The following is a 24,677-nucleotide window of genomic DNA, read 5'->3' on the forward strand; positions in this document are numbered from 1 at the left end:
AAGGCGATTCCTTTTTTTCTTAAAGCTCTGTCTCTTCGTTCAAGACAAAAAGTGATTTTCTATTTATTGTTTTCTTCGACTGATAATTAAAAGAAAATTCTTTGATCCAAAGTTTAAATGGGAAGACACTTGACAGAGAATTTCTTTCTTAAACGTTTCCACTGAGAAAATATATATATACGGAATAAATCGAATATCAAGGAGACGATATTCATGGAATATATTCTCTGATGAGGATAGCTTCGGGCTTCGAATCTCCGTGAAACGGCAGATTTTGCACGCTTTCCTCCATCGACGTGTAAAAGTAACCACGCGCTGTTCCTCCGACGATTATGCCGGTCTCGCTTGTAAAACGATCATCGGTGCTCGCGTAGCTGGGAAAGATAGTGATTTGCAGTCTCTCGAGGAGGCTGCCCTCGTAATAGGGGCCAAGATTACGAACGAGGCTGTTTGACTTCCACGCCAAGATCGATAGCCATCGACGCATAATTCCACGTGATCGAACGTGCTATTGTGGCCCAATGATCTTTTGCCGCGATATCGAGGCAAAAGATCCTCGCCAATTTTTTTTTTCTTTTTTTTTTCTTTTTTTTCCTGTCGCCTCGCAAGCGCGCTGCTCGTGATTTCGCAATATCCAGTCCAAGGTTTCCTCTCCGTTCCCATACCGAAACCGTTTTATCCAACACCGAGCGTTAATTATTCGTGAGTCGTAATTGTGCTCGTGTACACGACCGGTTGAGAGAGAAAGAGATAGAGAAAGAGAGATTACACGTTGGATCTCTTGTAAATTGGGCGGACAGAAAGATGGAGGAGAAACTTTGGGGAGATTGGATTTGATTAAATAACAAATTGAAAAAAATTAGAAAATGGAAAGTTTTCTTTGAATTAATTCAAGGATCTTGGTTTCGAGAAAATGGTGCACGTTGTGATTGGATTCTTTCCACGTCTCGATAATATTCCAAGGGATAAATCTCTCTTGATAGTTTAAAAAATAACTCAACCTCAATGAAATTCATGAAAAATGAGAACGAGTCCTTTAAACTATAATAATGAACGATATACTTATAATCTTACAGAATTTTTCGTTTTTTTATGTTTCAGGTAAGGCCACTTTGCATTCACATCGTTTTTTTCTCGGGAAGCGAAATTTGATTATGGTAAATATTAAGCCAAGTTATTAAATATTTCTATACGTACGCGTGTAATTGGTAAGCTGTCAAAGAATTAAAAAAAAAATTAACACTTTAAAACTTTTTTTACAAAAGAAAAACAATGAAACAGATTCGAATTCCTGTTTCTAAACAATTTAAAAAATATATATATATAAGATAAGATATATATAATGTAGAATACATTACGTTGAATACATGAAAGTTTTGCACGTACCGATGTCGATACCGATCGAAAACACACCAATTATCCGAAAGAGAGAGAAGAGGGAGAAAAACATGTGGCTTTCTCGATACTCCCTAGTTTCTCGTTCCAAAGTGTTTATCAGAATTTCGAGCGGCCACGACCACCCAAGGGCCCAAAACTTCCCGGTGGTAATCGGCCGGCTAAATATGCGCCTCACGTTCCCCCGAGCATCGCCATTCATCGTCGCGTAAAATACGGATCGTTTTGACGGAACTGGTCGCGTTTCGAAAAGCCGCCAGCATCTGAAAGGAATGATTCGTGTCAATTTATAGCCAAATTTATAATAAGATCAGAATTGGACCAGAAATTTATAAACGGAGACCTTTTCAATTACCCCCATTCAATGATCCAAGAATACGCTTCTTAATTTCAACTTTTAGTTAAAGTATCCTTCAATCTTCTTATAGTAAAAAAATAAAATCGCATCCCCATTTACAAATTATCGATTAATCTTTCTCCAATTATTCCACCCGCTTCAAAATTCAATGCCTCCAATCTCGCGAGGCGCTTCGTAATTTCGCCGGATTACTTTTCCCCAAATCCTCGGCGAAAAAAAGTGTAATTTGGCCGGCGTTGATCACAGTGATCAGCTGATAAAGACCTCCGCGCGCAACCTGTCATCTCGTTCGCTTCTCCAAACGCTTCCTCCAACGCTCGACGCCACGCGCGCCGAGTAATAATTCGAACAAAACGAATGCTGGACGATGGCCCGCGGCCCCCACGGGCGCCATGATTAATTCGCGGTTCGTTTCGCGTTTATCGGCGAACGCCGCCAATTTACAACGTCGTTCCTCACGACTCACTCACGGCACGCTTAAACAGGGATCGGCCACCCAGGCCAAATGGAGACGATCTCTCGGCGCATGTCCTTCTCCTCGAAATCCGTGTACGTATCGGGGCTATCGTTATTATCCTCCGCGAATAACACGCGTCGATCCGTTACTTCATTTGCATAAGTAAATACGAGAGAGAAGATTTTGGAGAGAAGAGATATCGAAAAAAAAATTCTCTCAAAAATATATATATAAATTTTGATTAATCCGCGTTAAAATTCGTATTAAAAAATCGTATCGTGTTTGACAACGATCGACGACGTAAAAGAGAGACAAGAAAATCGATATCGACGGGAATACGCATAAACTTGGAAGGGAGAGGAAAGAAGAAACGAAAGAAGACTATCGGGGTCCGCTAACGAAGGGGAATAAACCCGACTGGCGGCCGACGATACGGCCGTTTCGTTTGGCCAGATAAAGCGGCGCGGTGTCGGGGCTAGGCGTCTCGAAGAGTAATCGGTATCGGGCAAAGCCGATACCGATACGCCCTCGCCCGTGAGAACTCGAGCGAGATAAACTAATGACGAATCCGTGCAATCCATTTATAAAAAAGGTAAGCGGGAATCGGAGTTTGTTGAGCAGCCGGCTCCCTACGATACGATGCGATACGATAAACGGATGATGCATCGCCGGATCCCGGAGAATTTCGATCGTGAGACGAGGACGCGCTGCTCGTGGGTGGAAACGGTGGACATGGATTGATGACCGGATAATTGACCATTCCGGTCGATGATCGGAAATTTAAGGGATTGTTAGACGATTAGATGATAAAGAGTTAAATGAAAGTTAGATGATAAAAGAATCGATGTAATTTTTTTATCGTGATCGGGAAGAGGAAGAGGTGATGGTAAATGCAAAATTGTAAGGCAAGGAGTATTGTCTTTCATATTGGAATAAATGAAACGTTGAAAATTATCGTTCTATTCACGAATACGAATAGAGAAAGATACGTAATTGCTTCCACTTGGTTAATAAATATCATTTGAAAGGAATTGGTAGTCGATGAAAATCGGATCGAAGGGTTGTTTTCCAGGAAAAACTCGAATTTTTTTTTTTCTTTCTGGTTCTCGCGCGCAAGGAAGGAGGAGGAGAAGGGTCGGCTCGACCGCGAGCGGCAAAAGAAGAACAGAAGAACGAGGGCCCCAGAGTGGCGATCAGGGACTATAGGTGCCCGGAGATGCTCATAAATCTTGTCCTAACGCTCGGTTTATTACTTGTAATCAAGCAACCATGAATTCTGCTGAAATCACCTACGTTATATTCAAACCTGGCTGCTGCCTTTTACTTATCTTTTCTTTGCGCTTGCGTCGACCCCCGATGCTTTGCTGGCTACTGGCCACCCCTCGAAATTTTCCATCTGTCTGGAACCGATACGTCATCGATTATTATCATCATTCTTTCGCGAATATTATTGCTTGGCGCGCAACGAACCTGATCGCTAATTTTATGGCCAAGAGTCACGCTTAATATTTCTCTTATCTCCCATTCTTCTTCGTCCATTTCCTTTGAAATATCGAAACCTTTTTAAATTAATAAGACGTTATGTCTTGAAGTGATTTTAATTACTAGTGGATTTTAAAGTTGTAAAATTAAATCCAAGTAAACGAGACAACGTCCTGTTAGAAGTGAGACTCGTTAATCTCGTTTCGAAAATGGAACTCGATTCGATTAATTTATTTCCGTTCTGTTGTAATATCGATAAAAAAAAGTTCCTCAAGTTGATTAAAAATTGAATTCTCGAAATTGAGAACTACTATCGATCGATATTCAGACATTCCTTTTCCATCGCCACTTGCACAATTCTCTTATTTAATATTCCCCTTTTAAATATCGTCTATTTAAATAACGATCGTTAACTAATGATCTTCAAACAGACCGACCCGCTTTTTTTCCAATTGGTAATTTCCGTTGTGCCGATACCTTTATCCGACCATTATCGACTCTTTACCACAGTAATGGCTTTGAAATGACGCCTGAACCGGTGAAGCAGGAAACCGATTCCATTCATTAGCAGCAGTGATTTTTTTTAAACGAAACGATATACTCGATTTCTTTACCGAAACGAGCCTAGGTTTCGTTCTCAATGAACTCGTTATAATTACGGAAAACAAAACGTGTTACACATATGTTAAAAACAATTAAAAATTTTCTAATGGAAAATATCGAGACAATCAATCCAAGAGGATCCTCCTTCGAATTTCGAATCCAACTGTGCATCTCTTTTTTTACTCCTTTCGACTTGTCTTTCGTTCAAAGGACAGCCTATATTACAGTCTATTAACTTGCCATGCGCGAGACTCTCGAGGGAGTATATAAACAATGCTTCCACCGTACGAGAAACCTTTTTCATCTCGGGCCCAGACTCTTCTCAGATGGGATAAAACCAAGTAACGGGAGCACCTCCCGCGGAGTTTTGGAAATCGTAGCAGGGCCGGGCCGAGTTTTTTTCCCAGCCTCCTCGTGGAGCAAGGCGCGCTTCCATGGTCATTACCTTTACGATCAATCACACCGCTCATTATCTTTAAGAGCGCGGCGTTACGCGGCGGTCGTTACGACATTACGGCGACCGCGAAAACACCGGTCCAGTAAACGGCGCGACTCTTTCCTTACTTTTGTTGCGGCAAACAGCGTTCCGATTGTGCCATCGATTGTGCCAAGCAACCCCTTCGTTCTTCGACTATCCTCTTCTTGACAAGAAGACATCGCTGCAATCAAGAAATCGAGAAGAGAAAGTATCAAAATGATAGTGTTCGAGACAATGGAAAGTATTGATTTTTGATAATAAGTTGTAAACGACTGCGCTGATAATTTTAATTGGATGAAGAAAGAAAATGGGATGAGAAAAAGAGATTTTATATATAGAATTCCATTTACACGAATGCGTCAAGCGAGAAATGAATGAAAGAAGAGGCTGGCTTCGAGGAGGAGCCAGAATTTTCGGGTGAAATTCGTTTGCTTGGTTACTCGTAAATCACCGAAAACACGCATCACCGGGACTGTTTTCAACCGCGGGGGATAGGGTCGCTCACAATTAGCTCCGTGATCAATTAATATCTTCGAAGCGGACACGATTCTCTTGGCACTCGATTAACTGTCGCTCATCGGATACGCCAATTAATCCACGCGAATCACGCACTCGATTAATCACACCATCGTTTTCGAGCGTCGTCTCTCTTCGACGATCGAATTCAATCTACAATTTGTGGCTACGAATGTAAAGTTGAATCGTTATTTTTTCCTAACGCGAATACGTTCTCTTTCGTATACCTACGCTTGTTCGTATCGAGAAATTATAATAATCTCGCATGCAGAAAACGGAATGAAACGTATTCGAATCGGGTGGGCCACCGATCGAAGCCGAGCATTGCCGATAATTATCGCGCATGCGCCCCTCTTCCGGCTTTACACCTTAAAAGCTCGCGTTCGAAATAATCGCAGGTTGTCACGAGGCTCACCTCGGCTGACCTTCTCCACGGGTATATTTCACTCCGTGATAATTGTCGGCGATAACTCATCTCTCGCGCAAAGCGTGTGCGGATTTACGTGAAACGTATCAATTAGGATCATTGCGGCCAAGAGAATTTCTCGTATACCAATGTGTCGGACACACCCTTGGCCAAGGGTATTAATTTCATGCAAATTTCCCGCCCCGATTAAATTCGAGTCTACTCTTTGTTCGTTGGGAATGAAAATGAATTTTCCACGTGTTTTTAATAAGCGAGATTCTATCTGTTCACTATTTATAGAGAGAACCGTTAGTTGCTCGGACGAAATTATTTACGACGCTATTGAAAAACGTTCGATCTATCGAACGAAATCAATTTGTATCGCGGAAGAATCGTAATCGACTCCGACCAGCTTTGTCCATTAATTCAATTGCGAGCACGCGCGCCACTGTTCTTTGCCGATTTTGCATACGCGATTACTCGGAAACGTTGAATATGTATCGCGTCGTGCAGTGGTGGAGAAAAGATCGATCCGAGGAGTGGATTAATCATAACCAACACGTGGGAATAATACGCTCGGCTTGTTCTAAAGAAAATACACGTGTAGATAATTGCAATGGTACACCTACATCTCTATTCCTCTAATTATATCTCATTACGTTAATTTTAAACTTGTTTCTCTAATTACAGAGGGGGGAAAAGCTTAATATTATTCGTTATCTCGATATCGAAAATTGGAGTATGATATTTTAATCTTTTTCAACAACGAAAATTTAACGCCTCTTCATTTTCAAATTAAAATATGCGCTCCGACAATTTAGTTATAATATGTATATTTGTAAGAAATAATCGTCATCGTTAAAGTAAATATCTTTTCCTCTATAATTAACGTTAATACGTGTCAATTATCTTTCCTGTAGTAACACGACCGATAACTATTTTTTAAAATTAAAATAGTACACATTAGTGCTCTCTTCTCTTCGAAACGCCGAATTTGATAATTCACATCTTTCCCTCTCTCTCTCTCTCTCTCTCTCTTTATTACCTGACCCGATACAATTCCTCGCGAGGTCGTCGAAAGGTTTGAACGAGAAGGCGAAAGGGAAATATAATGGTGGACGAGGAGGGTCCCCGAAGGCACGGTACCGTGGCACGTGACGGCCGACGAGTCACGAGCTGGCATTTCCGCAGCGGTTCCGCAGACGTGACGCGTTCTCTTCCACCTTGTTTTACGTGCCTCCGCCTCTCCCTGTCGCGAGCACGCGACTGTTTTTCATCCGCCCTCGTCTTGCCACCGCCGCCGCCGCCTCCTCCTCCTCCTCCTTCGTCGGGACCACGTGATATTCGGCATTGGAAATGCTCGTCGCGATACGCTCTCTCTCTGCAGGCGACTCACGCTCCATCGGCGACGATTTATAGACGTTAATGGGTTAATATCGCCGGTTCCTGGCCACGGAACGTCCGATCACGTAGGGGGACCCGCCTCGCCCCTCCAACAACGGGGGGAGGTGCAGATTGATGGGCGCAAACGAATAATCTATGGCTTCATATTCATCTGGGCGACGATGTCTCCCCTCCCACGTCTAGCCATCTTTCGACGCACGCTCGCGCTCGCAAAACACGAATTCCTCTCGGAGGGACCCCGAATGTTTAAAAGATATCGGGTCGACGGAGAGATTTAGACGGGTTTTAATTAAGCCTCCGCTCCTCGAATTAATTAATCCGCGGATGGAGGAGATTTCCTTTACAGGGCCGCGTTTATTATTACGCGGCGAAGAAACAGCCGTAATCGATGTGTTATTTCGTTTTATTTCGTTTTATACGTGTCTCATTTTGGGATGGGTTTGGGTTTGGATGGAATTGGGATTGAGTCACGGTTCCTTCTTGGAAGGGGGATTTTATTGTTTCAAGTTTAAGAAGAGACTCTGCAATTGCAATTTGTGTATAAGTATTATTGGGGATAAGAATAAATTACACGGCAGTCACGGGCGGCATTGAGAAGAACATTAAAGATTCATTCGCGTTCGTGCAATTAATATTAAGCACTGTGGATTTCCTGTTTTCACGCATACGCGCGATCTAGAAATAAAATATCGTTACTTTAACTATTCGTTAAAGATACATTTTTACAGAAGAATCGCGACAAATTTTATTTTTATTATACAACTTTTTCTTTCCTTCGATCTAATTAATTAATATTCGAATCGATATTTATTTATCTTTTAAATCTTCCTGCGTATTATTTTTATATTGCTTTTGTTCTTCAAAATTATCAGGATAAACAAGATCCAAAGAATGCTCAATCCTCAACGATATTTCGTTATTCTTCTTCCAAACTTCACACCTCTTTAGCGTCGCGAAAGAACTCGCACCATCTTTAAAAAGTCACTTTATAAAGTATTCCAGATCCTCCACCGATAATAATCGAGCACGATATTTCGCGGAATCGGGGATAATTTCCAATCGATCGATCCCTCGATCGAGATAGCGATGCTGGAAAAAGGATCGGCCGCGAAAAACCCGTGGGAAAGTATCCTCGCGTAATCCGGATGAGCCCGAGACGAGAATCGCGTCCGGTGGTCGGTGGATCTCTCTCTCTCTCTGGCGCGTACCCTTCCGATCGATACGATCGATCGAGCGACTCGCGGATTGATGGATCTCTGTCCACGATTTCGTGCACTTCGAGCTGTTGGCTTTAAACCGAGTAGTCAGGTTTTATCGGTCGAGGAGACATTCTCTTCAGAGACGCTTTAAAATCCCCTTTAAAATATATCGAAAGTATGAATCGGAAAGTAGATTGGGATAATTAATGGCGGGCCCGATTAAATCGGATTTAAATGTCCAGTTTTTTACGATAAGGAAAAGCATTCGATAAGAGATGGATCGTTGGAATTAAAATGATCGACGTGTAATAAAAAAAAGGCTCAACTATTTAGTCCGGTATCAATTGCGCGAGGATTAATTCCGAGCGGGGCGGCATAGATTGTTGTAAGCTGCGCAATCCGAAGAGGTATTACCGTTCGAGCCCTTGGAGGCCGGCAGCAGGGAGAAAAACCGTGGAACGTGACCGGTCGAATTTTATGGCTGTCATATTTATGGCATGCGAGCGCGTTGTCGAAGAAAAACGCAGCACCAGGAATTAATAACCGGCGGTGATGAAATTCATTTTGTCGCGAGTCTCGAGGGGGGGGAAGGGAAAAGGAGATGGAGGAGGGTCTCTGTGATTCATTTCGGTATTCAATCGTCATTCAACTTTCCGTTTTATCGCCTGATGATCATCTCTCTGACCGTCAATCCCTCGATATCGTGCAAATTATTCTTTCTTCCTTTCTAGAAACTCGAATTCGTTTGTAATTTAATTAACTTTTCCAAGAGTGTTTCATTAAAAATATCCAAATCACGCGAAACCTTTTCAATAAATTGTAAATCTACTACTTGAACATCGTGTACGAAAAAAAAAAAAAAAGAAATACTCGAATAGCGGAACGAAAGGAAGCGAAATAGAAAGGGACGATCATAGGCGCGAATGGTAAACGCGATTTGCCACGAAGGATCGTGGGGAGAAGAGGAGAAAGAGAGAGAGAGAGAGAGGAGGGAGGAGAATCGTGTTTGGTGTAGCGAGGAGCGGAGGCAGGATCGACAGATCGGAGATAAACGCCCCGATCCGACAGGAACATCTCCTCGTTTGCGCCGATCACGTCGAACAAACGCGGCCGAGGGATCGTAATACGCGACCGCTTCGGTTGCTGCGTGTGATCCGTCCAATGGGATGCTTTAACGACGACATTAGCGGTGCAACTGGTCTTGTCAACCTATCGACTATCAAAATATCTCCGGGAATTCTCTGTTAACCCTGACAAATCTTGAGATCTTTCCATTCCGAGGCGGAGTTTTTTTTCATCCCGATCTCAATCTCTTCGTTCGGAATTGCGATTTATTTCGAATCGATGCGACAGAATAGTTGACTTCGATTAATGCATTGACGAAATTTTGTAGCATGATTCGTAATTTATTTTCAACCACCTGAAAAAAAATAATATTAGAAAAATGATTGAATAATTATTTACTTATCTGCTTGAATTCGCCAATAATAATCGAATCGATTGTTTAATTTAGAGAAAAAAATTGATTTCTGAAACATCCACATGATATCGATCTTTCAACTTTGACCCATCGAGTGTGATAAACTCCGTTGATCACGATTTCAGCAATTTCCGAATCGATGCGACAGAATAGTTGACTTCGATTAATGCATTGACGAAATTTTGTAGCATGATTGATGTAATTTATTTTCAACCACCTGAAAAAAAATAATATTAGAAAAATGATTGAATAATTATTTTTCTACCTCTGCTTGAATTCGCCAATAATAATCGAGTCGATTGTTTAATTTAGAGAAAAAAATTGATTTCTGAAACATCCACATGATATCGATCTTTCAACTTTGACCCATCGAGTGTGATAAACCCCGTTGATCACGATTTCAGCAATTTCCAATAATCGTACACCGTGGAAAATAGGTGGAAAGGGAGGGAGTTGCGCTGGAATACTGATCGATGGCTCGTTTGCCGCGGTTACAACACGCGACTACGCACAGGGCCCCCCACCCCCCTCGATCCTTAACTTGTTAGCCGCGATTGCCGACCTGTGATTAAGGTAACGGTAGTCATCAATTCGGCCACGTGATCGTTAGCCTGTCAGTTGACGACCGACATTTAAGAGGTGGCCGCCGTGAAATCGGTCCACGTAATTTGCCACCGTGCGACGCCGCTCTTCGATCCGGGAACGACCTTTAAAGCCTGCCTGCCCCGAAATTTCTCCTCCTTACCTTTACGTTACCAAACGACGAAAGGAGCTGTATTATCTTTCACTCGAGTTTTTTCCAGTTTTTTTAACGAATGATCTGTTATAAAATTTGATAAAAATATATTTGAATGTGTGATACTTGTGTATCTTTGTTACACAATAATTTGATCGAAAAGAGACAGAGGAGAAATTTACATTCAAGAATATAAAATCGTTACGTCTCGCGACAAAAGTTACCGTTTTCGATTATTTCTCCCATTCAGCAGCGTTCCACGGCCTTAAAAATCGTTTCTCAACGTCTCAACGCGTAAGCGAGTCGAGTTGCTCTCGAAACCTAATTACAAGGCGAGCAACAGTCGTCGTTAATATTCAATTAATCATCGAATGGGCGTTGCGCGTTTTCTCGATAATTATCGGCCGTCCGCGAGAAACACTCGACGCATCGTTTCGTCGATTTCTCGCTTGCCACCCGTCCTGCACGCACGCACGACACCTGAGCTTCTAGTAACCTCGAGGAATTTCTTTTCGTCTGCTCATCTTTCCCTTATTCCCTCCGATATTATTTCTCGCTTCGATCGGTTCAAAAATCGATTTTTTGAACCTTTTCGAGGATTCTCAATCTTTAAATTCGTAGAATCTTTGTTTCGCAATAAAAAAAAAGAGGTCCGTGGCATGTTGTTATTTTCCATCGACCTTTGATACCTGCGATTCAAGCGAGGTAAAAAAAGCGGTGAGTAACGCGAGCGCCGTTTCTTTTTCTTCTTTTTTTTTTTTTTTAGAATCGTTTTATAGAGCGGCAATACTCCGATCGATTATTCATCGATCGATCGACAAGAGATATCGGGTTCGCGACTTGTCGTCATTAATCACAGGCCGCGATTAATAGCAATTTGCGGAAGTGCGAACAATATATCTGCAAGCACAATGACGTCACACGGATGATTAAGATACCCTCGACAGGGATTTAAATTGAGTCTTCCCTTCTAATAATAATATCATCTATAAAACCCACTCCAAGTACTCCGTGTATCGAAATTATGTAACAATTGGACGATAAGTTTTGGAAAAAGTCGAGCCAAAAACGAGTTTAAAAAACGAGAGCAATTTAGAGCGCAAATTAAACGGGGTCAGTTTTTCACATTTTCTTAAGAAAAAAAAAAGGAGAGGTAAGGAAAGGTTCGAAAGACACGAGCGATTTGTAACGAGAGATGAGTTAACGAGAGATATTATTCCCGATGCCCATTTATAGCGCATTAAATGTAGATTTATTACTAATACCGATCGGCACGCAACGGTAGCGTAATAAGCGTTAAACACGAATAATCCGCCTCGTCCTCTCGACACGTGATCCCGTACGAGATTATTATCGAATAAACACACGGTATAATCTAGAACGAAGAAAATTGGCGGGGAACGTGTAATTTGCCACGGTTTTAAACGAGAGGCGAACGGGAGAAACAATTACATCCAACGCGGACAAAGTCGTCACCCGTGTTATTTTCACCGTGTCATCGGCGCCGTTCCGAGGAGGACCTTTCGTCATTCGTTCGTCACGCGACCGAACAGAGATAAATCCGTCCACCTTCCATCGTTCCATGAGAGAAGGTGGATATTTAAAAACCGAAGATTTATCTTGTTCAACATTCTCATTCATCTTCTCAATTGTTTATTTGTTATTATTCTAAAAGAAAGAATATATCTTACATCCATTTTTTAATTCTTTAACTTAAACCTCGCTTTTCCCACGTTGTCGTGTTTCCGTTTCGTATTATACATATCTCAATATAAACTCATCGCGAGAAAATTCGTATTGAAATTAAATCAATATAGAGAATCGAATCGTTCCCCTCATCAATATTTTTCCTCTCATCAATATTTTAATCCCATAATTTCAACCGATATTCGTCTATTCCTCTTGATGGAGAGGAATGAGAAGGCGTGTTCCACTTATGGCGTCACATAATATACCCTCGATCTCGATTCCATGGGAAACGGGAGATTTTTCAGAAGCGAACACGAGAGATTCGATCGGATCGAATCCAGCGGGGGGGCGTGTTCTCGAGGAGCCGCCTTCTTAAATTAACATCCGGCCGCGAGAAACGATCGCGTGATCCCCCGGCATTGGGTTGGACGCGTTTAGATGCCACCGCATAATGAGCGCGTTTGCAACCAGCTTGCGAGGAATTCGCTTGCAACACCGACAACCAAGCAAGCAAGCCTCGAGAGGAGGGGGAGTCGATTAAGCGTCGTTCACAATCGCTCCGATCGAATCGATAACTTTGACGGATGATTGACCGACGTACGCGAGGCTGGAAGAGGAATAGGCCTTTTAACATTTGAATAATATCAGCCTTACAATGTATGTACATGTGTCTTTGATTGTATATACAAAAAGATAGAGGAAGAAAATTATTATACTTCATTTAATATCAATTCATCACGACTCTGATGAATATTAATTCATTTAAAATATTTCTGTAAATTAATTCTGTAAAGAATTAATATATGTTATAGAGGATCTAGTGTTCGATTGTTCGTGCGAGATCGATGGATTCGGGCGGCATAAGACATCATTAATTTGATCTATTGAAATTAAGCGTATATCTTTACATTTCTTCCATTTATATAGATTCAGAATTCAATCAATATTTAATTAATCGACATTAGCTCCTCGTTGATTAAAGATGAGAAGGAATCCACGATGTATCCTCGTGATTCAAGTGGATTCAGGCGGCATAAGACATCGTTAATTTGATCCATTTCGGTGGAAATTAAGTATATACCTTTACATTTCTTCCATTTATATAGATTCAGAGTTCAATCAATATTTAATTAATCGATACTAGTTTCTCGTCGATTAAAGATGAGGAGGAATCCACCATGTATCTTTGTGATTCGAGTGGATTCAGGCGGTATAAGACATCATTAATGTGATCCATTTCGGTGGAAATTAAGTATATACCTTTCTATTTCTTCCATTTATATAGATTCAGAGTTCAATCAATATTTAATTAATCGACATCAGTTCCTCGTCGATTAAAGATTCGATGATTCGAGTCAGATCATAGATTATGGTTTATGTCTTATGACGAATGTAATCTTCCTTGTGACAGTTCAATCTATCGTGGTCTCCATGAATGAACATTGATACCTCGAGTTTCTTGGAATCGATACTTTTGAAGCTATCTTGCCTTTCGTGCTTCGTTTCAATTCGTCTCTTAACTCTGTCCTGGTTAAATTCAACGAATTTTCCTCAACAAGATTTTTAATTCTAACGTTCTTTGATTTATTTGTATATTGAAAAGTTATTTCTTTGCTTGACTATTAAATATTCCATCGAATATCGGTAGTATCAAGGAACAAGATGAAATCAGAAACTTCTCAGAATGGAAACGTCGATCATGATCAAATAATAGTAAGGAGTAATAAGGCGTGTCTGTCGAGCAACGAGAGCAAAGGCGACGTTCTTTGTCATGTTTCATCGATGAAGATGGGAAATGTTAAACCTTCGAACCAGAATATTCAACTATTCATCGTGAAAATGCACTCTCGTTACAATCCAAAATTCTATTTACTTGGAATGTTAGTAAAAATTAAAATACACGTTACGTGTATGAGAATAAATTTGTCGAAATCGCCTTCATAAAGATTCGCCTTTATATTTTATACATTGTTAATGTTGGATAACTGTTTATACACTTTCATCGATAAGAAATATCAATTTACGTTATTACATCGTTGTCGATATTATACCAGATTGATCTTTGCGTATCATCCCCCTCCCTCCCTCCCGAATGATTATAATTCGATCGAGAAACCTTCATTAACCGAACACGGTTTTTTTTATTAACCACGTCCAAACTCGGTGAAATTCCAACCATTTTCCCTTGCGGATAATATCCGTATTAAATAGTAATAATAAGTGGGCGAGGTTGAGAACCGACCCATGAAACTGATGTTTCATTTAAAGAACCTATAATTTACTCCAAATATCCCAACCTCGCTGCCAAATTACGCGTTACGTCGCTGGTATCATCAAACCGCAGAGGTGTTCCCGTTCTACCTGTTAAGATCGCGCATTATCTCCGCGTTTCTCTACACACGTATCAGGGAAATCGTCCATTCGCAACATTGACGATAAGCTAACTAAAATTATAACTATTCTACAATTATTGTTATAACATTATAGTATACTATATAATATTATAATTATAGCTATATATACGTGATCGTTCAATTTCGAATAGCTTAAAAATCCGTCGAATGTAATGAACGCGTTGAATCATATTTGGTGACGTTTTTCAACGTTTCCTAAAAATAAGATATAACAACGATTCACGAAATCACCTAGACGTTCAATCCCTCTCTTGAAAATATAATTGCTCTCCGCTAAACAATAACTTAATAGATTCTATTTATTAGCTACTTTTCTCTTTTATTTTATTATTATTATTATTTCTTCTACAGGTTGAAATTTTACCCAACTATCGAGAGATTGGTAAAAATATCCGTAAATCGAGATTTTCCAACGGACAATTTCGTTGATTAAACCTTCCCTAATGAAAAGTTGATATTCCAGCGCAACGTGGTTTTCACGAGGTTGCACGAAAGTTGGTATATCATTTGCGGTGGTAATATTAAGTCGTCAGGATCCACCCACGTCCGAAAGGAGGACGTGGGTACGCGTATCCACGTAGGTGAACCGCGCACGCACCGTGGAAAATGCAAACGCGATAAATCTTCTTTCGTATACGAAGCATAATTAGCTCGACGCCCCTTTCGTCGACAGTCTCATCCAGCCAACTTGTTCCTCCTCTCCTCAAACGAGAAGAAAAATGTCCCGTTTCTATATAACGAACGAAAATTTCTGATTTGCAATTATACAACGAAATATACGAGAGACTTGGAACTTGAATCCGAGAGAGAGAGAGAGAGAGAGACGACGCGTTGATGCTCGCTCTTCTAAAGATTCGATTCTTTAAATTTATCTTCTCTAAAGAAAAAGAAAGGGAAGAAAAATCACAATTTTTTACTCGATTCGACCGATGCTAATGACCAATATACGAAACGTTACTCTCCTCAAGAAAGAAAGAATCCCATTGGAGGAGGAGGCCGCTTGTTCAACGGCCGCCGCTTCTTTTTTTGCTCGCGCCAGGGGCGTGAAAAAAAGGAAAGAGAGAGAGAGATCCGCGTTATTTATGGGGTGACCCGATAATTAAGGTCGATATAGCGCGCGAGGCGGAGAAAAAGTACGTCGACGCAATCGCGAATAAATCATTTCGCGACGAACGAGTCGGGCGTGGCCGACGAGAGGAAGAGGGTTAATGCTGCCCGCGACAATTCCTCCTCTCTCTCTCTCTCTCTCTCTCTCTCTTCCCCTTTTGCTTTTTCTTTCGGTTTAACGGTACCGACGGCATACGATTGGCCGACTCGCACCGATTGCAGTATCACGTTCTGGCCACGTGTTAATGCATTGTTGATGAGCGGCGCGAACGATGTCGTCGAGGAAACGGGGACTACCGGATGGGTAACAACGGATGTATGCGTTGTTTCATCCGTCCTAACTTTCGTGCGCGTTCTATTAAAATTACAAAAATATAATCACGCATCTTATGTAATATTGTTATATTTTTTTCCGAAAATCGATTACGCGCAGAGATATTACCTCCTTGCTATAGGCAACTCACCACCATTTTCTCTTGGTAATTGACAGTTGCTTGTTGAACTTAATCTTAATATTGGATCGTTATATTTTTCCGAAAATCGATTACGCGCAGAGATATTACCTCCTTGCTATAGGCAACTCACCACCATTTTCTCTTAATTGATAATTGCTTGTTGAATTTACTCTTAACAAACTCTTCTTGATATCGATAAAATATCGTGTCCAATTTTTGACGATCGATACCATCGTCAAAAATCATCGAATATTTACCGAAACCTCGTCAATCGTTTCGTGACGAGATGGAAAGAAATGCCATTCTCTCGAAAGATACAAATCCGCGCAATAACGCCGCCGTGTGTACACGTGTTTTTAATGCACAATTTTAGTTCGGGGGAGGGGAGGAGGCCTGAATAAATCGGGACAGGATAAGACGCATGCCTTTTCATTGTACCGTGCCATAGGAATCTGGCATGGGCATTGGGATCTGCGGCGAGAAGGAGAGAGGGGGGAGAAGGGCCCCTTTGTGAGAGCAGCCTCAGGAAATCAGGATTGATATAGGGCTGCGGTAGGTTGGCTCGTAACTTTGTCCCGCGGTACCCGAGACGCGGCCTCGATCCATTAATCACCCTCGTACCGAGGCCTGAACCTTGGGTGATTAGCAGGCGTGAACACCGGCTCGCCAGGGATATATATGCGATTGCTCGCCATTGTCGACCACCGTGGACGTTCCGCGCCGCCGATTGAGACGTCCGTCTTCTTCCACGGGATTCGAAAATCCCGAACACGGAATCGGCGGCCGGCCAAAGCGAGCCGCTTCCGCCTTCCCTTTCGAGCCCGATCCACCCACCCTCCCCCTCGATTTCCTTCCCTCGTGAAACTCGAGGAGAATATTATTCCATTATTCTCAAACGGTATTCTCTGGATAATTATCTATCGTAACGTCTATCGATCCGTTTCTTTATATTGGGTTGGCAACTAAGTAATTGCGGATTTTTTTTTAGAAAATCAAAGACAATTTTTTCATGGAACTAAATAACTTTATTCTGTAATGTGTTGCCCATTTTGATCAATGACCTTTTGCCATCTTTCAGGCAGCGTCGTAATCCCACGTTCATAAAACTTGTGGTTTTTATTAGCAAAAAACTGAATCAGGTACGATTTGATATCATCATCGTTATTGAAATTTTTACCATTCGAGGAGTTTTGTAAAGATCGAAACAAAAAGTAATCGGATGGTGCAAGGTCAGGACTATATGGTGGATGTGGCAAAACAACTCAACCAAGCTACAATAATTTTTGCCGAGTGACCAAATATGTGTGCCTTGCATCGTCATGATGGAATACAACACCTTTTCGATTTGTCAATTCGGGCCGCTTTTCTTCAACTGCATTGTTTAATTTCGTTAGTTGTTCAATGTAGACAACAGAATTGATCGTTCGGTTGGGTGGTAAGAGTTCAAAATAGACAATTCCTTTGTAATCCCACCAAACTGATAACAAAACCTTCTTTCGATGAATACCAGCTTTTGATGTTGTTCGAGCTGGTTCACGTGGCCTGCTCCACGATCTTTTCCGCTTGATATTGTTGTAAACAACCCATTTTTCATCTCCAGTTATCAGTCGTTTTAAAAATGGATCGGTTTCATTACGTTTCTTTAGCAAATCGCAGCTGTTAATGCGTTGCGTTAAATGCTTTCCTTTCAGTTCGTGAGGAACCCATGTATCGAGTTTTTCAACATAGCCAAGTTGTTTTCAATGCATGTGATACATGAAGCTTCTCTGCAATTTCACGAGTTGTGATGATCCGAATCGATTATTGCTTCGATTAGATCGTCATCAACTTCAACTGAAATCCGCAATTACTTAGTTGCCAACCCAATAGATTTTTTTGTTTACAAGATCGATCGAATTCTCGAGTCTTCTCTTCAATATTATTCGGATGATTCAACGAAGAAGAGAATCCTTTTGTAACGAGCGACAAAACATTTCTCCTGTCCCGTGGGTGCAAGTTACGAGGTAATCAACATGACGATAAATTATCAGACCTGAGGACTGGCGCGTCTCCAGCCTTCTTCGCGCGCCCTCAAGTCTTCCCAAGAATTTTCTCCACACGCTTTTCTCTGGCACTTTTACGCGCAATAAATAATTAAACCGGGCGGCATTACACCGGGGAGGAAGGGGAGGGGAGGCGCGAAAAGTAGCATAGTGCAACTATGCGTGTTGTCGTTCGTCGACGCGAATTCTTTATGCGTAATAAATAACCAGGCGCCCTCCACATTGTGCGCGATGGACCGTTCCCTTTTGTTCTCCACCGTTGTAAATTTGGCTATACCTTCTCTTCCCGTTGATTCCCTTGCATTGTGCGCCCCCTTGGGAAAGTTTCTTTATAAAACGCGTCGAGTCACCATTGGGTAGTCGAAGATCGCTTTGTAAGAAATTTAGGCTCGTAATGGAAAAGATGATCCCGTTTAATAACGTTTATCGTCGGACACGATCAACTTTTAAATTTTTTCGATCTAATGAAGTCTCTCCTTTCCTCCGCAACGATGGGAGAGACGCGAGTGATTAATCGAGCTATAATATACATCGTATTAACGTGAAACTTATACCAGGTTACGTCAAAATCGAAAATGAAACTTTGCTTTTTCGTGTAAAAATCGTAAGAAGAAACGAGAAATTTTATCGTCAAATCGTTTCAAAGGGTAGAGAAAACCGTACCGTTGAAATCGCTTTTTGGATCATCCCGATATCTCGATCCGTTGCCGAGATATAAGGACTCGAAGTTTACATAGCGTTTAACATAGGGCGAAAATTGTGACCTAGTAACCTACATTTTTTCCTGGAAACACGCGCTATGTTTTTCTAGCCGCATCTGTCTCTTATCTATATGGTGTTTGGGATAGGTCAGTGAGGCGAGGCGCGAGCGAGACGTCCGAACAAGCAACAGGGACGGAGATAGTAAACGATTAAAAATTACCCTCTCCTTTACACGACGATATCTCGGCAACCGGAAGTCGTATCGAGATGAATAAAAAAGCGTTTTAAAGGGGAAGAATGCGCGCTTCTAATGATCTTTGATTCGTTGACCGGAAGTAATTATCTTCCGAGTTATAGCGTTTCAAACTTTTCCTAATTTTAATAGGAAATTCAACCGAGTTTAAGATATGCGATGAAAAATTACCTTTCCTTTAGAAGATGATATCTCGGGAACCGGAAGTCGTATCGGGATAAACGAAAAAGCGTTTTAAAGAGTAAGATTCCACGCTTCCGATCATCTTTCATTCGTCCACCGGAAGTTAATATCTTCGAAGTTACAGCGGTTCAAAGTTTCGTTGTTAATTTCAATAGAATTCAATATCTTCTCGCGTGGAAAATTCGCGGTCTGGATGCAACGGTAATTAAAATTAACTCGATTATTTCGTCCGAAAATTATTATCTCATCTTCTTCGTCGATTTTTACAAGTATTCCAGCGATTTGCCAATGGGGGGTGCTTGTTGAAATCGCCTCAAATTAGATCGATCCTAGCAGGATGGATTCGGGCACAGTCGATCCATCCGGTAGCAGCTCCTCTTTACGCCTGCAACGCGTTCATTTTCCCATTGCGGGTTGCCGCCGCCGCTCTCTTCGATTGCACGGTAGGAAATGATAAATGGCGGGAGTACCCGGCCAAGTAGTAAAAGAGGATGGCCAGGGTATTCGTGCCCAGGGTATCCAGGAATAATTTGCTACCGGCTCGCGGCTCGCGTTGCCACGTCCTTTTCATTAAACTTCCGAAACGCCGCTAATATTCACTTATTATTATCTTGTATTATCCATCCCGAAGATAATTGACCGGCTCGCTCTCGAGAAACGGAAACCAGCCTCGATAGCTTGCTCCCTCGAAAAAAGGGTGCAAGATCGGGAAACACGCGAGGGGGACGGCGATGATGGACGGAGCCGGTACGACGATTCGCTAATAACCTGCTATCGGTGTTGTAAAACGGTTTTTGCTCCCTCAACTATTCTCGTTGTACACCGAGGAGGATATTCCCTCCCGTGAATTCGTGCCGCAATTACACGCGGCATAGTTTCGAAAAACTATTGATCGAGTTTCGCGTAATCGTCGAACAAGAGAAACGATCCCTCTTTCTCTCTCTCTCTCTTCTCTCTCGAGACACGTGGGGTGAGATGCAACGTTCTCACGGCTTTTTTTCGCCGTGAAGCGTTGGGGGATGGTGGGGGAAGAGGGGGGAAGAAGCCGTAAATTTTCTTCGACGTGTTATTCGTTTACGCGCATGTTACGAGCGGGATGTCCTCGTACTACGCTATGTGATACTCGGGACGGTGAATATCGAAGACGAAGAGTTTTATGCTTTTCAGTTTATTATTCATAAAAGAGTAGGAAGTGGGATACGTTGAAAAGGAATATGCACGGCAAATTTGTACGGTGATTACTTGGTTCGTAATTGGAAGTCGTGCATCTTGCAATATTTATGATTTTAATTTGTCAGAGTTTAACTAGCCACTCAAATCCTTAATTAAGCGTATACGATATATCCGTTTTTGATGTAATAATTCAATCATCGAGGAATATATCCAGCTTATCCTTCTTTCTTTTTTTTTTTTTACGAATTTATTCTTCTCACGAAGAATTACTCAAACACGAGATGTTTGAGCACGGAAGCGGAACATTAAATGCATAATTTTACCAACGCATTATAGATATATGATCGTATCATATCACCGTGCTTCCACGCAAATTATCGATCGATAAGGTAACTACGCTCGATAAATGATAAAGAGAAGATGCCTCGAGTATCCTCCGAACAGTTGCTGATCCTTCCCTCGATCTATGTCGAATAAACAACGCTTTATGTGACGGGAATGTGATTCGTTATCGGGGTAACGACCCTATTGGTCTTCGTGATTGTTTCAGGGGGTAAATTAACCGATGGAGATCGGCCTTCGTTATCACCTTCTGCTACCTTCTCACGTACCTTGTAATTGGAACCATTGATATCTAGATAGTCTCCTCCGGATGCTGCGCAACCAGGGATATTATTTAAATTAAAATGTAAATTGGATCACCGGTTGTTCCTTCCATTCTCCCTCTTTTAAGCCGAGATTAGGATCTGATCGTCAAAATTAATCTTCGCATCAATGTATCTTTCTTAATGCTTGCATGAAAAGCTTTCTCACTCGTTTCTTTCTTCTTTACGATCCATTCTCCGCTCGAATAATTTTCAAGCTTGCTCAACACGAACAAGGAAGAAAGGGAGGAGGAGGATCGTTACCTTCTCCTCATTTTCGAAGATTTTTAAAGGGACACCCGTTAGAGGCGCGGCGAGGCCGATGCACGAGCCCTACGGGGGTGGCGTGTGTGTGCTGTTGACCCGGCGGTGGACCGGTTCGGGTCACTCCTTTTCTCCCTGCCCGATCCTTTTTTCTGCCCTCCTCGCCTTTCTGCTCCTCTCGGATGTGCAGCGTCGATACGGCCAACGTGTCGTGACGTCACGCGAGGAGGCGTGATAGTAGACTGTGCGTGTGCGCGCGTGTAGTCAGGCCCACGCGCGGCTCATCGTCAGCCGCGCTTGCAGTTTCCCTCGATTTCGATTCTTCCTTCTCCTCCTCGCTTTCGAGGAGGAAGGGATTAAGGTACCGTTAACTTTATGAACGGACCTTCTCGATGCTTCCAACAAAGTTCTGGTTTATTGTTATCGTTAGTGGATTCGATTGCGAAATAGAATTTTTTTAATCGATTTTTTTTCGCTCGAGTTGAAGGAAGGACCGAGCTCGTTTCAACTCGTGGAACGATGCTATTGTTTCTTCACGAGGATGAACAGAAGGGAATGCGAAGAGAGAGCCACCGGTTTCCACTGGTTAATTAAAACGAAGGGGAGCTAAATAGAGAGAAGAGGGAGCAAAACCTCGGCTCCGCGGGCGATATGAAAGCGTCCAACTGGTGGGAAGAAGTTGGTTAAATAATCGATATCGATGCGAATCCTGGAAGCGCGAACGAATGAAATTGCTAATGTTATATCCCCGAGGATCTGCCTGCCCCCCGTAAGAAACTGGCTGATTAATAATTCCATCGTATCTCCGGGTTTCGTCGTTAAAATCGGACGTGACGCTTCGTTTCTTTCTGCCCTCCCTGCTTCTACGAATCCGGCCCCAGTTCTAGAACTCCGAAAACGAGTGAACGGGCCGCGCACTCCTCTATTCGGCTACCACGAAACCCTCGGGGATAGAAGAAAGGATAGGAATGCGCGGCGAACGGGCGTTCCAGCTTCGCGGAAACACGCGAATCGAAAACGTCGAAAACTTCTTTCTTGCGTAACAACTTTTCATCTCTCCACGATTCGTTCGATGACTCGTTCGATCATCGAAGGCAACTCGTTTATCCATCGAAATTAGAGGAAATAAAAATAGTGATGGAAAATGAAATCGAAATTCAATTGCCTTTCGATCATCGAAATGAGTATCCGGCAACTTTATCCATCGAAATTAGAGAAAATGAAAGTAGTGGTGGAAAATGAAACTTTTCATTTCGTTATCCTCGAAATTCAATTGTTCGATCATCGAAATGATATTCAGCAATTCGTTTATCCATCGAAATTAGAGGAAATGAAAATAATGGTGGAAAATGAAACTTTTCATCGTTATCCTTAAAATTCAATTGCCTTTCGATCATCGAAATGAGTATCCGGCAACTTTATCCATCGAAATTAGAGAAAATGAAAGTAATAGTGGAAAATAAAACTTTTCATTTCGTTATCCTCAAAATTCAATTGTTCGATCATCGAAATGAGTATCCGGCAACTTTATCCATCGAAATTAGAGGAAATGAAAGTAATGGAAAATGAAACTTTTCATTTCGTTATCCTCGAAATTCAATTGCCTTTCGATCCCTATTATATTCGGATAATAACAAAACACGAAATAAAAAGAGTGGATGAAAACGAGATATTCATCTCGAGCGATAAGCAACGATATCCAAGGTGGAAAAGATTAAGTTACGCTTGGCAGTAGCGCGCCATTAGCGAATCGCTGCAAGGTTGTTCGTCATCTCACGCTTGGCTAGGCCGTGGCCAGCCTCGCTTCACCGACACGCGACCCACACGCGGCTTACTCCCCCTCCCTCCTCCCTTTCCTCGCCTTTTCTCGTCGGCCTAGCCTCTATCTCCCTCTCTTTCTCTCTCTTTCGTTCTCCGCTCGATCGGGCCCAGACCCAAGCCACGACGACGAGGATAACGACGACGACGTCGACGACGACGACGACGACGATGGCTGCGCGTATATACCTACGAGACGGAAATAAGATACGACACAGCTGATACGCCTTCGTCCGACGATTACGCGCTAGGTGTATACGCCTCGAGAGATCGGCCGAGAGAGAGATGATGTCATTTCCAACTATAAACCGCCGCCAAGTGCAACACCAACTTTCCACTGGCTGGCGACTCGCTCGCGGATTTTATTGGGGATATCATCGGGGAGGGTGATAAGCATAAGGCCGATTATCGGGTTTTCGGCGACGTTTTCATTCGCCGAACACGACGTGGGTCTTTTCCCCCGAGATCCTGCCCACGTGACGATTATTTATTCTCATTATTCGCAGATAAACTTTTCTCTCCCCTTTTCTCTCACGGAAGATTCGCTTAAGGTGTATTTTCTTCTGAGGAATAATAATCGAAATTATTATGAGTCAATTAATTGGAGATGGAAAGGATTGGTTTAGAGATCGGGTTATGTTGGCGAGTGATTGACTTTTATCGTCGAGCGTCTCGTACATTGGAACATGTCAGGAAACACTGTTTGTCGGGGATAGTCGTCGAGCTGGGTTGGGCTTCGATAAACGTTAGAGGAATAATGTAGAAAGACACGTGCTCGAGAATTGTAATCTCGATAAAGTTCCACGGATAGGATAGAAAAATTCGAAAAAGAAAAAAAAAAAGAAAATGCATAGACGATTTCTATCTCGCGAACCTATAAGATCTTGTCTTTAAATATACAATCTTGTCTCTAAATTTTTACAAAGTTTGTTAGAGAATCTTGTGATATACGTAATCCAAGATCAGGCAACGATTCTATAAAAGCATTTTCTATATATTTTTTCTATATTCGAACACCCTCGATCCTCGGTTCGTGTTTCGTGCAAGTATTCGGTCGCGCTCGACCGCCACCCGCCTTCTGCCCCCTCCCTGCAGCCGATTATTAATATCCCAAGGAGGCGGATCAGCATTCCCAACGACATTTCTCACGAAACCGATCCGCGATTTCAAAAATCGCCCGCTATCTATCGGCCGTTAGAAATTTATACCGCGAGGGGTATATCCTGGCTCCGATAAAACGAGGAATTCCAAGTCGACGATCAAGTGAAGGGAGGTTTGTCCGGCCCGCTGCCGAGCGAGCGAGCGACATCAATCATCCTGGCCGGGCAACACTTTCACCGGCTGTGTTACGACGACGACGACGACGACGACGACGACGACGTAGCTGCACGAAACGCTCCATGCTCCGCTGTTCCTCAA

General features: G+C 42.3%; 1 protein-coding gene across 7 annotated transcripts in view; it reads left to right on the plus strand.

Moving 5' to 3' along the window:
• The window catches only part of LOC408602 (MKL/myocardin-like protein 2), a 285,759-nt gene that overhangs the window by 174,290 nt on the left and 86,792 nt on the right, over positions 1-24,677 (plus strand). Inside the window, exon 1 of one of the 7 annotated variants that reach the window (XM_006567940.3) lies at positions 1,135-1,157. The exons of the other annotated variants lie outside the window; for them this stretch is intronic. The gene's annotated coding sequence lies outside the window, so the exon portion shown is untranslated. Of the gene's footprint in view, positions 1-1,134; positions 1,158-24,677 lie in introns of those variants that run through there. 7 annotated transcript variants of the gene reach the window in all.

The sequence above is a fragment of the Apis mellifera genome, linkage group LG1 (assembly GCF_003254395.2).
Source record: "Apis mellifera strain DH4 linkage group LG1, Amel_HAv3.1, whole genome shotgun sequence".
NCBI classification, from domain to species: domain Eukaryota; kingdom Metazoa; phylum Arthropoda; class Insecta; order Hymenoptera; family Apidae; genus Apis; species Apis mellifera.